The following is an 11340-nucleotide window of genomic DNA, read 5'->3' as shown; positions in this document are numbered from 1 at the left end:
TAATTTGTTTTTTGTTTTTTTCATTTTGGTTGATTGATTGATTGATTGATTATTCTCACCAAGGCTGCATTTATTTTAAATATAATAAAAATATTAAATACCCATTTGTATTATCTGAATATTGTGATGCATTATTACTCCAATCTTCACATGATCCACTTTGATCAACTGAATTCATCCTTGCTGAATAAAAGTATAAAAAAAATACATTTGAAAGGTAATGTATAATAATTATTCCCTATGACTGTCTAAACTGTTTGTTTTTGGACTCAAATTTCAATGACAACCCCCCCAAACCAAACCTGTTGTGTTTCCTGGTAATGATGTAATGGTACACCGTGAGGACATGTTTGTTTGATGATGGTGGTAATGATGATAATTACAGATTGTTAGATCTGTTTTCCATAATAACCACCCCTCTGCCACTTTTGGTTTTTGCATCAAAACATAAAGTCGTTCCGTAGTTAAAAATGACCCACTGCTTCCTGATCTAAACACAAAATAAAAACGGCTGTCTAATATTACAGCAGCATCAGGTAGTGTTATGATGTGCTGTGTGGACATATCTCTTTTCACCACTGCTTAAAATGCAGAAATGGCTTTGCATGAGTCTAAAAATACAGAGGTGTACTGAATACATACACAGCCACTGATATTTATGGCAGCAGCTATGAATAGAGGACTGAAAAACTCAGGAACTGGTCCCAGATTTACTCTGGCTGTAATTGTATGTGGACTCCCACCAAGATATAAACCAACAAAAGAAAAATAGACAACTGCTGGAAAAAATAACCCTTTTATTTTTGGTGTTGTTAGTTTTTTGTTTTTGGACTAGGGGGCAAATTCTGTGTGATGCTCACCGATGCTTACAAACCTTCATAGAACTGTTTGTTTCTTTACTGATATGTGTCTTACATCTACTTGCCAATGTACAGAACAACAGTTAATTATGACAATAATAAAAGGTTACTGTGATTTTAAATTCATTCTTAAAAAAGAAAAAAAAAAGAAAAAAAAAAACAAGCAAAAAGTTGAATAGCCGACCTTGTGGTTAAAAGCTACACTGCGCAGAACTATAAAGAGAGATCTTACTATTAAAAACATGTGTTTGTCATACATAAATTACATTTATGAACTTTATAGCATTACTATTTATGTTTTTGTCAGTATATGATACAATATGACAATAGGGTAAATTGTGGTCAGATTTAATGGTTACATGTATGGCAAAATTCTGCAAAATCCAGTCATTTTACTTATAATCCATGTGATCATCTTGTCTTGTCTTGTCTGTTGTTTTGCATTGGATTGGATTATGTTTGGAAATATCATGTTGGTTACCAACATTCTTTAAAATATCATTTGTGTTCGTAGAAAAGAAAATCTTTTTTTTAAGATTGGAATGGATTAGGTTTAGAATTAGGTCAGAAAACGATACAGGTTTTTTTTTTTTTTTTTTTCTCTTGTTTTTTTGTTTGTTTGTTTGTTTGTTTTTTAAGATTGGAATGAATTAGGTTTGAAAACAACATTTTGGTTACCAACATTCTTTAAAATATCTTTTGTGTTCGTAGAAGAAAACCATACAGAATTTGTTTTGTTTTGTTTTGTTTTGTTTTTTGTTGTTGTTGTTTGTTTGTTTGTTTTTGTATTAAGATTGGAATGGATTAGGTTTGAAAACAACATTTTGGTTACCAACATTCTTTAAAATATCTTTTTTGTTCGTAGAAGAAAACCGTACAGGTTTTGTTTTGTTTTGTTTTGTTTTGTTTTTTGTTGTTGTTGTTGTTGTTTTGTTTGTTTGTTTTTGTTTTAAGATTGGAATGGATTAGGTTTGAAAACAACATTTTGGTTACCAACATTCTTTAAAATATCTTTTTTGTTCGTAGAAGAAAACCGTACAGGTTTTGTTTTGTTTTGTTTTATTTTGTTTTTTGTTGTTGTTGTTGTTGTTGTTGTTGTTTTGTTTGTTTGTTTTTGTTTTAAGATTGGAATGGATTAGGTTTGAAAACAACATTTTGGTTAACAACATTCTTCAAAATGAATTGTGTGCTCTGCAGAAGAAAACCCATACAGGTCTGATGACATGAGCATGCATAAATGATGACAGATTTTAAATTTTGAGCTGTATTATCTCTTAAAGAAAGCATGTATGGTCAGTTTTGGTGTTTAAACTTTTTTTTTGGTTGCTGTTAATGCATAATTTTGCAGCAGTGACCTGTTGCTGTCTGTGGAGGCATGTCAAGCAAAGACATGTGGAAGCATCTCCACCTCCTCAGAACAGAAGTGGAATGAAATCACCCAAGGAGAACAAGAGAGCTATATATCAGTCAGCCCTCCTCTGTCCCAGACCACCAAGTGAAATACGGTCTGTCCACCTAGCTTGGTTAAGTAAAGTGTGTGGAGAAATGCGAGGGTATTTTGCCTTTAAAGAGATTTTGTGCTGCTATTCACTGCTTTAAGCTAATCTCTCTTTGTGATACGTAACAATGCGCTGCCAAATGAGGAGGAAATGTCAGGTTATGTTTCAGAGCCGGCCTCCTTCCCACCCTCCATCTGTAGTAATGGCCTCGGGTCATTGGAACATATGTTGCCTGTTGCACATCCACCATCTGTTCGCTTCTACTGATGAAGTGATCCTGCTGCCCATTCAGTGAACAGATCCTGAAAAGAGTTTCCTTTTCCCCTCTTCATGTGTGTGCAGAGGAACGCACATGTCCCACGGCAGGGTCATGTAAAGGTTTGTTGTTGTTGACCTGTGTGCGCTGCAGCAATCCAACTGACCCCACTTCAGCACTCGAGGCGACCGAACAAACATACTCATCAAATGTTTAGATTTTGTAACAGCCTATTTGTCTTACTCTTATTTATTTATTTTATGTTTTACATCATTTTTATAATATGCATAATCCTTGTGTAATGCTGTGTTGATGTCATGTAGTTGGAGATGTTTCAGAGATTCTGCTGGAAAAAGCTCTCAACTGAAACACACACACACACACACACACACACACACACTGTTTCAGTTGCAACAATTGACACAGAATTTATTTTTACTTTATTTATTTATTTATTTATTTATTTATTTATTTCCTACAAAACAGGTTCATACAAATTACTTTCATCATCATGTCATTAATTACTCACCTTCATGGCATTCCAAACCTGTATAACTTACTGTATTCTAAAAATATTCTAAAAATAAAATAAATAATTACTGTATTTTTAGTCTAAATATAAATAATAATGGGCCCCACAGACACGGAAAACTTATTATTATTATTATTATTTCTGTGTGTGTGTGTGTGTGTGTGAGCTTGTTTATGTGGTTAATGAGGAAACAAATTTGTATAATGACATGGGTATGACACAGGTATTACAATCAGGAGGTGGTTTATGAGGACATTTTTAGTGTTCCCGGAAATTAAAACGCTTAAACGTTATTTTGAAAATCCAAAAATGCACAAAGTTTCCTGTGAGGGTTAGGTTTAGGTGTAGGGTTGGGATAGGGCAATAGAAAATACAGTTTGTACAGAATAAAACCCATTACGCCTATGGGATGTCCCCATAAACCACATACACCAACATGTGTGTGTGTGTGTGTGTGTGTGTGTGTGTGTGTGTGTTCTACATAAAAAACTAAGTCATATGATTTTGGAATGACATGAGGGTGAGTAATGACAGTATTGTACTTATTTTGGGTGAACGGACACTTTATTCAGTTCACCTCAATATACTCTACTAAATAATTGAAAACAAAGAAAGTGTGCCACTAAATATAATAATACTGTATGAATGTTAAGGTACCTATCTACCTTTAACTCCTAAAGCTGCTGCCATTTAGGTTGTTACAGGAATATGACAATCAAGTGATAAAGTCCAAAAATCTTTTACTAGTTACTAAACTTGTATTTACTCAAGTACATGAATACAAATCTTGGTGAGCAATAAAACAGTTATGGATGTTGCAAAATCAAAACATTTAATGGGGATGTTTGCACAAATTTGACTAACACATGAATGTTTTTTTATTAAACATAATCTTAATTGCAATATTAAGCACGGGGAATAACATTATTAGCACTCAGCTCTCTTGCAAATCTAATTGGTTGTTTGAAACATTCCTCAATCTATTTTTGGATATAGATGAATAATGGGTGAATATTTTTCAGTCAGCATGATCCTAATTTCAACAAAACAGGCCTTGTAGCCAATTAAATTCAAACTGTTTAATGTAAAATAGAGTAAAAAAATCACATAAGGAAGAATTGTTTTGAAAATTGTTCAATTATATTAACCTATTTGATAAAATAAATAATAAACGTTTATTCCTATATATTTTTACAAAACATTTTAAAACATGACAAATTCATTGCAATTTTTGCTGTTTTATGAGAACTATGTATCCCATGAGATTATTATTTTTTTTTTTCATAAATTTAATGTCAAAATTTACATCAAATTTAATCAGTTCATTTAATATAATGAATGCAATCTCCGTACTCACTTTTTTCCTCACATAGTTACTTCACCTAGCATTGATATTTCATAAACTTGATTCATTTAATTGGTAATCAAAGTTGGTTTGAATGGCTGACCCTACAGGGTCCCGCCAACGGTCATAAGAGTCCTGCGGGAACTTCTGGTTGATGTTGATCAGAGCGCTGTGCATCTGTGCTGTTACTGATTGAATTTTATGACATCACTTTGTACTCGCATGACTCCCAGGTGCACAGACCAACGGCATTGAAAAAAGACGGCCGTTGTCAGTGAGGGGCTCTTTGTGAAGCTACTGTCTACAGCACAGATGCTGATGAAGTCTGATGATTCTACACACAACCGACAGCACCCTACCATGAGGAGCAAAAACAAATCCACACAAAAGAGCCGAGAGAAAAGTCAGTGAGCGCTGAAACTGAACCTCACTGACTTTGGCCAAACCTTTCTGCTGCTTTACAGCTCAACTGTATCTAACTGATAATACCTGAGCAGGACAAACACACGCAGGGCTGTTGAAGACCTGTTAGCCATATGGCAGCCTTCACTTATAAAGCATGAAACTAAAGCTGTACGAGCCTACTGGGAAATGTTTGCAAAACTTTATCAGTAATCAGGACTCAACGGCCCACCTGCAACAGTTCTCCATGTCATCTGAGATGGGGAAACAAGTACTGCATTTTTGTTGCATTAAGCAAAAGTAATTTAACCATTTAACTGAAAACAGCAAATTGACAATATCAACGGAGTGAAAAATTAATCAATAAAGTAAAACTATACACAGACACACACACACACACACACACAAATATGTATATATATATATATATATATATATATATATATATATATATATATATATATATATTATGGTTTTGCTTTGAATTAGCTTTAATGTAAAATAGAGTAAAAATCTATTTACAAATAATTATGGCATGTTTTTACAAATTTGTTTTCAGTGAATGAAAATCTAAAATATTTTTCAACTTTTTAATTTTCAATAATTTGAGCCAATTTGAGCCAATCTATCTATCTATCTATCTATCTATCTATCTATCTATCTATCTATCTATCTATCTATCTATCTATCCCTGGGTGTCCACTAGTGGTCTCAGTTCCCCATAGTCACCCCACTGCAGGCACTACATTACCCACAACGCCTTGTCAGTCAGGTCCCCGTGGTCCCTCCAGAGTCGAGTCAGGTCCCTGTTGACCCTCACGAGTCAAGCAAAACCACAGTTAGATCTCATGAGTCAAGTCAAGTCACCAATGATCTTCATGGGCAAGGTCAAGTCACCAATGATCTTCATGAGTCACGTCAAGTCACCATTAATGCTCATGAGTCAAGCCCAACCACAGTTAAGGCCAATTTATACTTCTGCATCGAGTGTACGCTGTAGTGTATGTCGTAAGCTACGCACGTAGGCAACGCCGTCATGAGCATTTATACTTCTGCGTATATCTGTTTTGCTCTGCAGTTACACCGCCGAAATGCTAGTTTACGCGAGTGGGTTCCACTGTGTTTACATTCCTCGATCCTCGCCGGCTTCTACGAACAATGGCGACTGAAAGAGAGCAGATCATGTTGGAGCTGGAGCTTATCTGTCTTCTTCAATTAATCGCTCGGTCACTTGGTCCATTTCCATGTTGGCTCTTCACTGAATTTCGGAATTTAAAAATGGCGGGTGATCCAGAGTGCAGAAGATCATTCCGGAAATGCGTAGGAGGAAATGTGATACTACCAAGCCGACTAATCACAGATCTTTCAGTCCGCGTCGTCGCTGAGCTACAGGAGCCTCTTCATGTCTACGCTGAGCTACAGGAGCCTCTTCACGTCTACGCTGAGCTACAGGAGCCTCTTCACGTCTACGCTGAACTACAGGAGCCTCTTCACGTCTCCGCTGAACTACAGGAGCCTCTTCACGTCTCCGCTGAACTACAGGAGCCTCTTCACGTCTCCGCTGAACTACAGGAGCCTCTTCACGTCTACGCTGAGCTACAGGAGCCTCTTCACGTCTACGCTGAGCTACAGGAGCCTCTTCACGTCTCCGCTGAACTACCGGAGCCTCTCCACGTCTACGCTGAACTACCGGAGCCTCTCCACGTCTACGTTGAACTACAGGAGCCTCTCCACGTCTCCGCTGAACTACAGGAGCCTCTCCACGTCTCCGCTGAACTACAGGAGCCTCTCCACGTCTCCGCTGAACTACAGGAGCCTCTCCACGTCTCCGCTGAACTACCGGAGCCTCTCCACGTCTCCGCTGAACTACAGGAGCCTCTTCACGTCTACGCTGAACTACAGGAGCCTCTCCACGTCTACGCTGAACTACAGGAGCCTCTCCACGTCTCCGCTGAACTACAGGAGCCTCTCCACGTCTACGCTGAACTACAGGAGCCTCTTCACGTCTCCGCTGAACTACAGGAGCCTCTCCACGTCTCCACTGAACTACAGGAGCCTCTCCACGTCTCCACTGAACTACAGGAGCCTCTCCACGTCTCCACTGAACTACCGGAGCCTCTTCACGTCTACGCTGAACTTCCGCAGCCTCTCCACGTCTCCGCTGAACTACCGGAGCCTCTTCACGTCTACGCTGAACTTCCGCAGCCTCTCCACGTCTACGCTGAACTTCCGCAGCCTCTCCACGTCTACGCTGAACTTCTGCAGCCTCTCCACGTCTACGCTGAACTTCCGCAGCCTCTCCACGTCTACGCTGAACTACCGGAGCCTCTTCAGGTCAACGCTGAACTACCGGAGCCTCTCCACGTCTCCACTGAACTACAGGAGCCTCTCCACGTCTCCACTGAACTTCCGCAGCCTCTCCACGTCTCCACTGAACTACAGGAGCCTCTCCACGTCTCCACTGAACTTCCGCAGCCTCTCCACGTCTCCACTGAACTACAGGAGCCTCTCCACGTCTCCACTGAACTTCCGCAGCCTCTCCACGTCTCCGCTGAACTACCGGAGCCTCTTCACGTCTACGCTGAACTTCCGCAGCCTCTCCACGTCTCCGCTGAACTACCGGAGCCTCTTCACGTCTACGCTGAACTTCCGCAGCCTCTCCACGTCTACGCTGAACTTCCGCAGCCTCTCCATGTCTACGCTGAACTTCCGCAGCCTCTCCACGTCTCCGCTGAACTTCCGCAGCCTCTCCACGTCTACGCTGAACTTCCGCAGCCTCTCCACGTCTACGCTGAACTACCGGAGCCTCTTCAGGTCAACGCTGAGCTACCGGAGCCTCTTCACGTCTCCGCTGAACTACCGGAGCCTCTCCACGTCTACGCTGAACTTCCGCAGCCTCTTCACGTCTACGCTGAGCTACCGGAGCCTCTTCACGTCTCCGCTGAACTACCGGAGCCTCTCCACGTCTACGCTGAACTACCGGAGCCTCTTCACGTCTCCGCTGAACTACCGGAGCCTCTCCACGTCTACGCTGAACTTCCGCAGCCTCTTCACGTCTACGCTGAGCTACCGGAGCCTCTTCACGTCTCCGCTGAACTACCGGAGCCTCTTCACGTCTCCACTGAACTACCAGAGCCTCTTCACATCTCCGCTGAACTACCGGAGCCTCTTCACGTCTACGCTGAACTACCAGAGCCTCTTCACGTCTTAGCAGAACTTCCTAAGCGCCTCATCCTATCCTGTCATGGCCATGGAGGCCATCCAGGAGCTCACCGCCTGCCCTGTCATGGCCATGGAGACCATCTACCATCTCATCAGGGCCACGGAGGCCACCCTTATCCTGTTCATGTTCTCTATTTCAGGCTTACCTAACCAGACTTGCTCTCCTGTGCCATCGATTCCACTGTGGTGGTCTTCTGCGAGACTGGTGGGCTTCTGTCTCAACCACACGGCTGTGGTGGTCTTCTGCGGCACCCAGTGGATGTCAGTCCCGTCTGCTCGGCTGTGGTGGGCTACTGTTCCACTGCTACCGGAGCCTCTTCACGTCTCCGCTGAACTACCGGAGCCTCTCCACGTCTACGCTGAACTTCCGCAGCCTCTTCACGTCTACGCTGAGCTACCGGAGCCTCTTCACGTCTCCGCTGAACTACCGGAGCCTCTCCACGTCTACGCTGAACTACCGGAGCCTCTTCACGTCTCCGCTGAACTACCGGAGCCTCTCCACGTCTACGCTGAACTTCCGCAGCCTCTTCACGTCTACGCTGAGCTACCGGAGCCTCTTCACGTCTCCGCTGAACTACCGGAGCCTCTTCACGTCTCCACTGAACTACCAGAGCCTCTTCACATCTCCGCTGAACTACCGGAGCCTCTTCACGTCTACGCTGAACTACCAGAGCCTCTTCACGTCTTAGCAGAACTTCCTAAGCGCCTCATCCTATCCTGTCATGGCCATGGAGGCCATCCAGGAGCTCACCGCCTGCCCTGTCATGGCCATGGAGACCATCTACCATCTCATCAGGGCCACGGAGGCCACCCTTATCCTGTTCATGTTCTCTATTTCAGGCTTACCTAACCAGACTTGCTCTCCTGTGCCATCGATTCCACTGTGGTGGTCTTCTGCGAGACTGGTGGGCTTCTGTCTCAACCACACGGCTGTGGTGGTCTTCTGCGGCACCCAGTGGATGTCAGTCCCGTCTGCTCGGCTGTGGTGGGCTACTGTTCCACCTGCTCCACCCTGGATTCCAGCCCTGTCGGCTCTGCCCTGGGACCCTGTCCCTCCCCCTTATCCTCCACCAGTCCACCTCCCTCCTGGTCTCTGTGTTCCTTGGTTTGTTCTTGTACTCAGTGGAGCATCTGGTAGCTGCTCCTTAGGGGGGGGGGGGGGGGGGTAATGTCATAGTGTCTGGTCTGTATTTCCCTGGTTGTCCACTAGTGATCTCACTTCCCCATAGTCACCCCACTACATGCACTACATTTCCCACAAAGCTTTGTCCCTTCATCACAATTAACACCTGTTAATTGCACTCAGCTGTCTCCACTTTCATAGTTTTCACCTGTCTATATAAACCAGTCTATTTCTACCAGTTTCATGGAGTCCTTGTTTTCCGTCACCAATCTCGTGTTCCCTTGTGCTTTTCTTGTCTCTTGTTTTTGGACTGATTTTGTGGTTATGACCTCTTGCCCGTTTTTGGATGTGATTTTTCGATTCCCCATTAAATACTGCGATTGGATCTCTCGTTTCCTGTGTGCATTCGTTACAAGATCTCCAAAGCAGGTTTAATTATGCATTCATTCATGATTTCTAATTATGCATTCAATTATGCAATCATTCTCTGTGAGGTTCAGGTCAGGTGAGTTGGCTGGCCAATCAAGCACAGTAATATCATGGTCATCAAACCACTTTTAGCACTGTGGGAAGGTGCTAAAGTCCTGCTGTAAAATGAAATCAGCAACTCCATAAAGCTCGGAAGCATAAAGTGCTCCAAAATCTCATGTTAGATGACTGCATTGACTTTGGACTTGATAAAACACAATGGACCAACACCAGAAGACGTCATGGCACCACAAATGATCACTGACTTTGGAAACTTCACACTGGACATTGGATTATGTGCCTCTCCAGTCTTCCAGACTCCAGACCTTGATTTCCAAATGAAGTGCTAAATTTACTTTCATCTGAAAAGAGGACTATATTTTGATACAGCACCTTGTGAACAGCCAGCCCTGTCAGAATGTGGTTGCATGTTCTAAACTGGCCCAAGAGGTACCCAGTATTTATACTCAAAATTAACCAAACTAATCAAGCTCAAAATGGAAATAGTCTACTTTCCTGAGATACTGAACTTTTAATTTTCCAAAGCTGTAAGTCGTAACCATCAAAATTAACAAAAAACAAAAATCTTGAAATATTTCAGTTTGTGTGCAATGAATCTAAAATATAAGAAAGTTAGATTTTTATTTTAATTAAATGAGAAAAAATAAAGACCTTTTCCATATTATTCAAATTTTTTGAGATGCACCAACACACACACACATGTGCACATGAGCATTACCATGATGCATACATAAGCTTTACATCATACAATTGTGTGCATTTACTTTAATTGTTCATCTTTTAACTAGTCAGTTTGACATAGATGTCAGCTTTCTTTTTAGAAGTCATTAAGGTAAAAATATCAAATTTTGTTATTTCTGTTCTGAATGCTACACTAAAATTTTGTTCAGAATACATTTAATGCTCATCTAAACGAATATGTGAATTACACTGAAGGGCGCTCACTTCCTGTCTGCACCGCGTTCACGTTGTGACACAGTAGAAAACTCGCAGTAGAGAATGCATTTATTTATGTCTAATGGGAGTTGGGCAAAGCTAATGGTGTGTGTGTGTTCACTTTATGAACTTATAAACAACAAGAACTGTTATTGATCACTTTGTCAACCAATGGTTTCTTCCAGAATAAGCTTCAGTGTGGCACAGACTCTCTGCCACAAGTCAAAAATCGGGTTACGAGAGAAACAAGCAACAGTGTTGCTGTTTCTTAACAAATTTAAGTTACTTTTTAATTTTTGTTTGTTTATATTTATTTCATAATGTAAAATTAAAGGTTTTAGTTATATTTTATTGTGCTTTAATGAAGTATGTTTATTTTTAATTTACAAAAGCACATATAAAGCACTTCATTATAATTTTAACTGTTGTGTTTTATTATATATTACATTTTAATCTAATATATTTTAAATGCACTGAAACGGCAGTTTCATTATTGTAAATGTGTAATTGCACACATATTTTTTTAAATTCTGCTGATTTGGACAAAAGGCCTAATATTACCTAATTTGATTTCATTTGAAGAATTTGACAACATAAACTTTCCATAATTTTTTTTTTAAAGAATGCATGAAAATTATGTTTTTTCTAATTATATGTATCAGCTTTAATATAGTAA

Source organism: Carassius gibelio, chromosome A13 (assembly GCF_023724105.1).
Source record: "Carassius gibelio isolate Cgi1373 ecotype wild population from Czech Republic chromosome A13, carGib1.2-hapl.c, whole genome shotgun sequence".
Taxonomy (NCBI): Eukaryota; Metazoa; Chordata; class Actinopteri; order Cypriniformes; family Cyprinidae; genus Carassius; species Carassius gibelio.
This window is presented reverse-complemented; position numbering follows the sequence as displayed.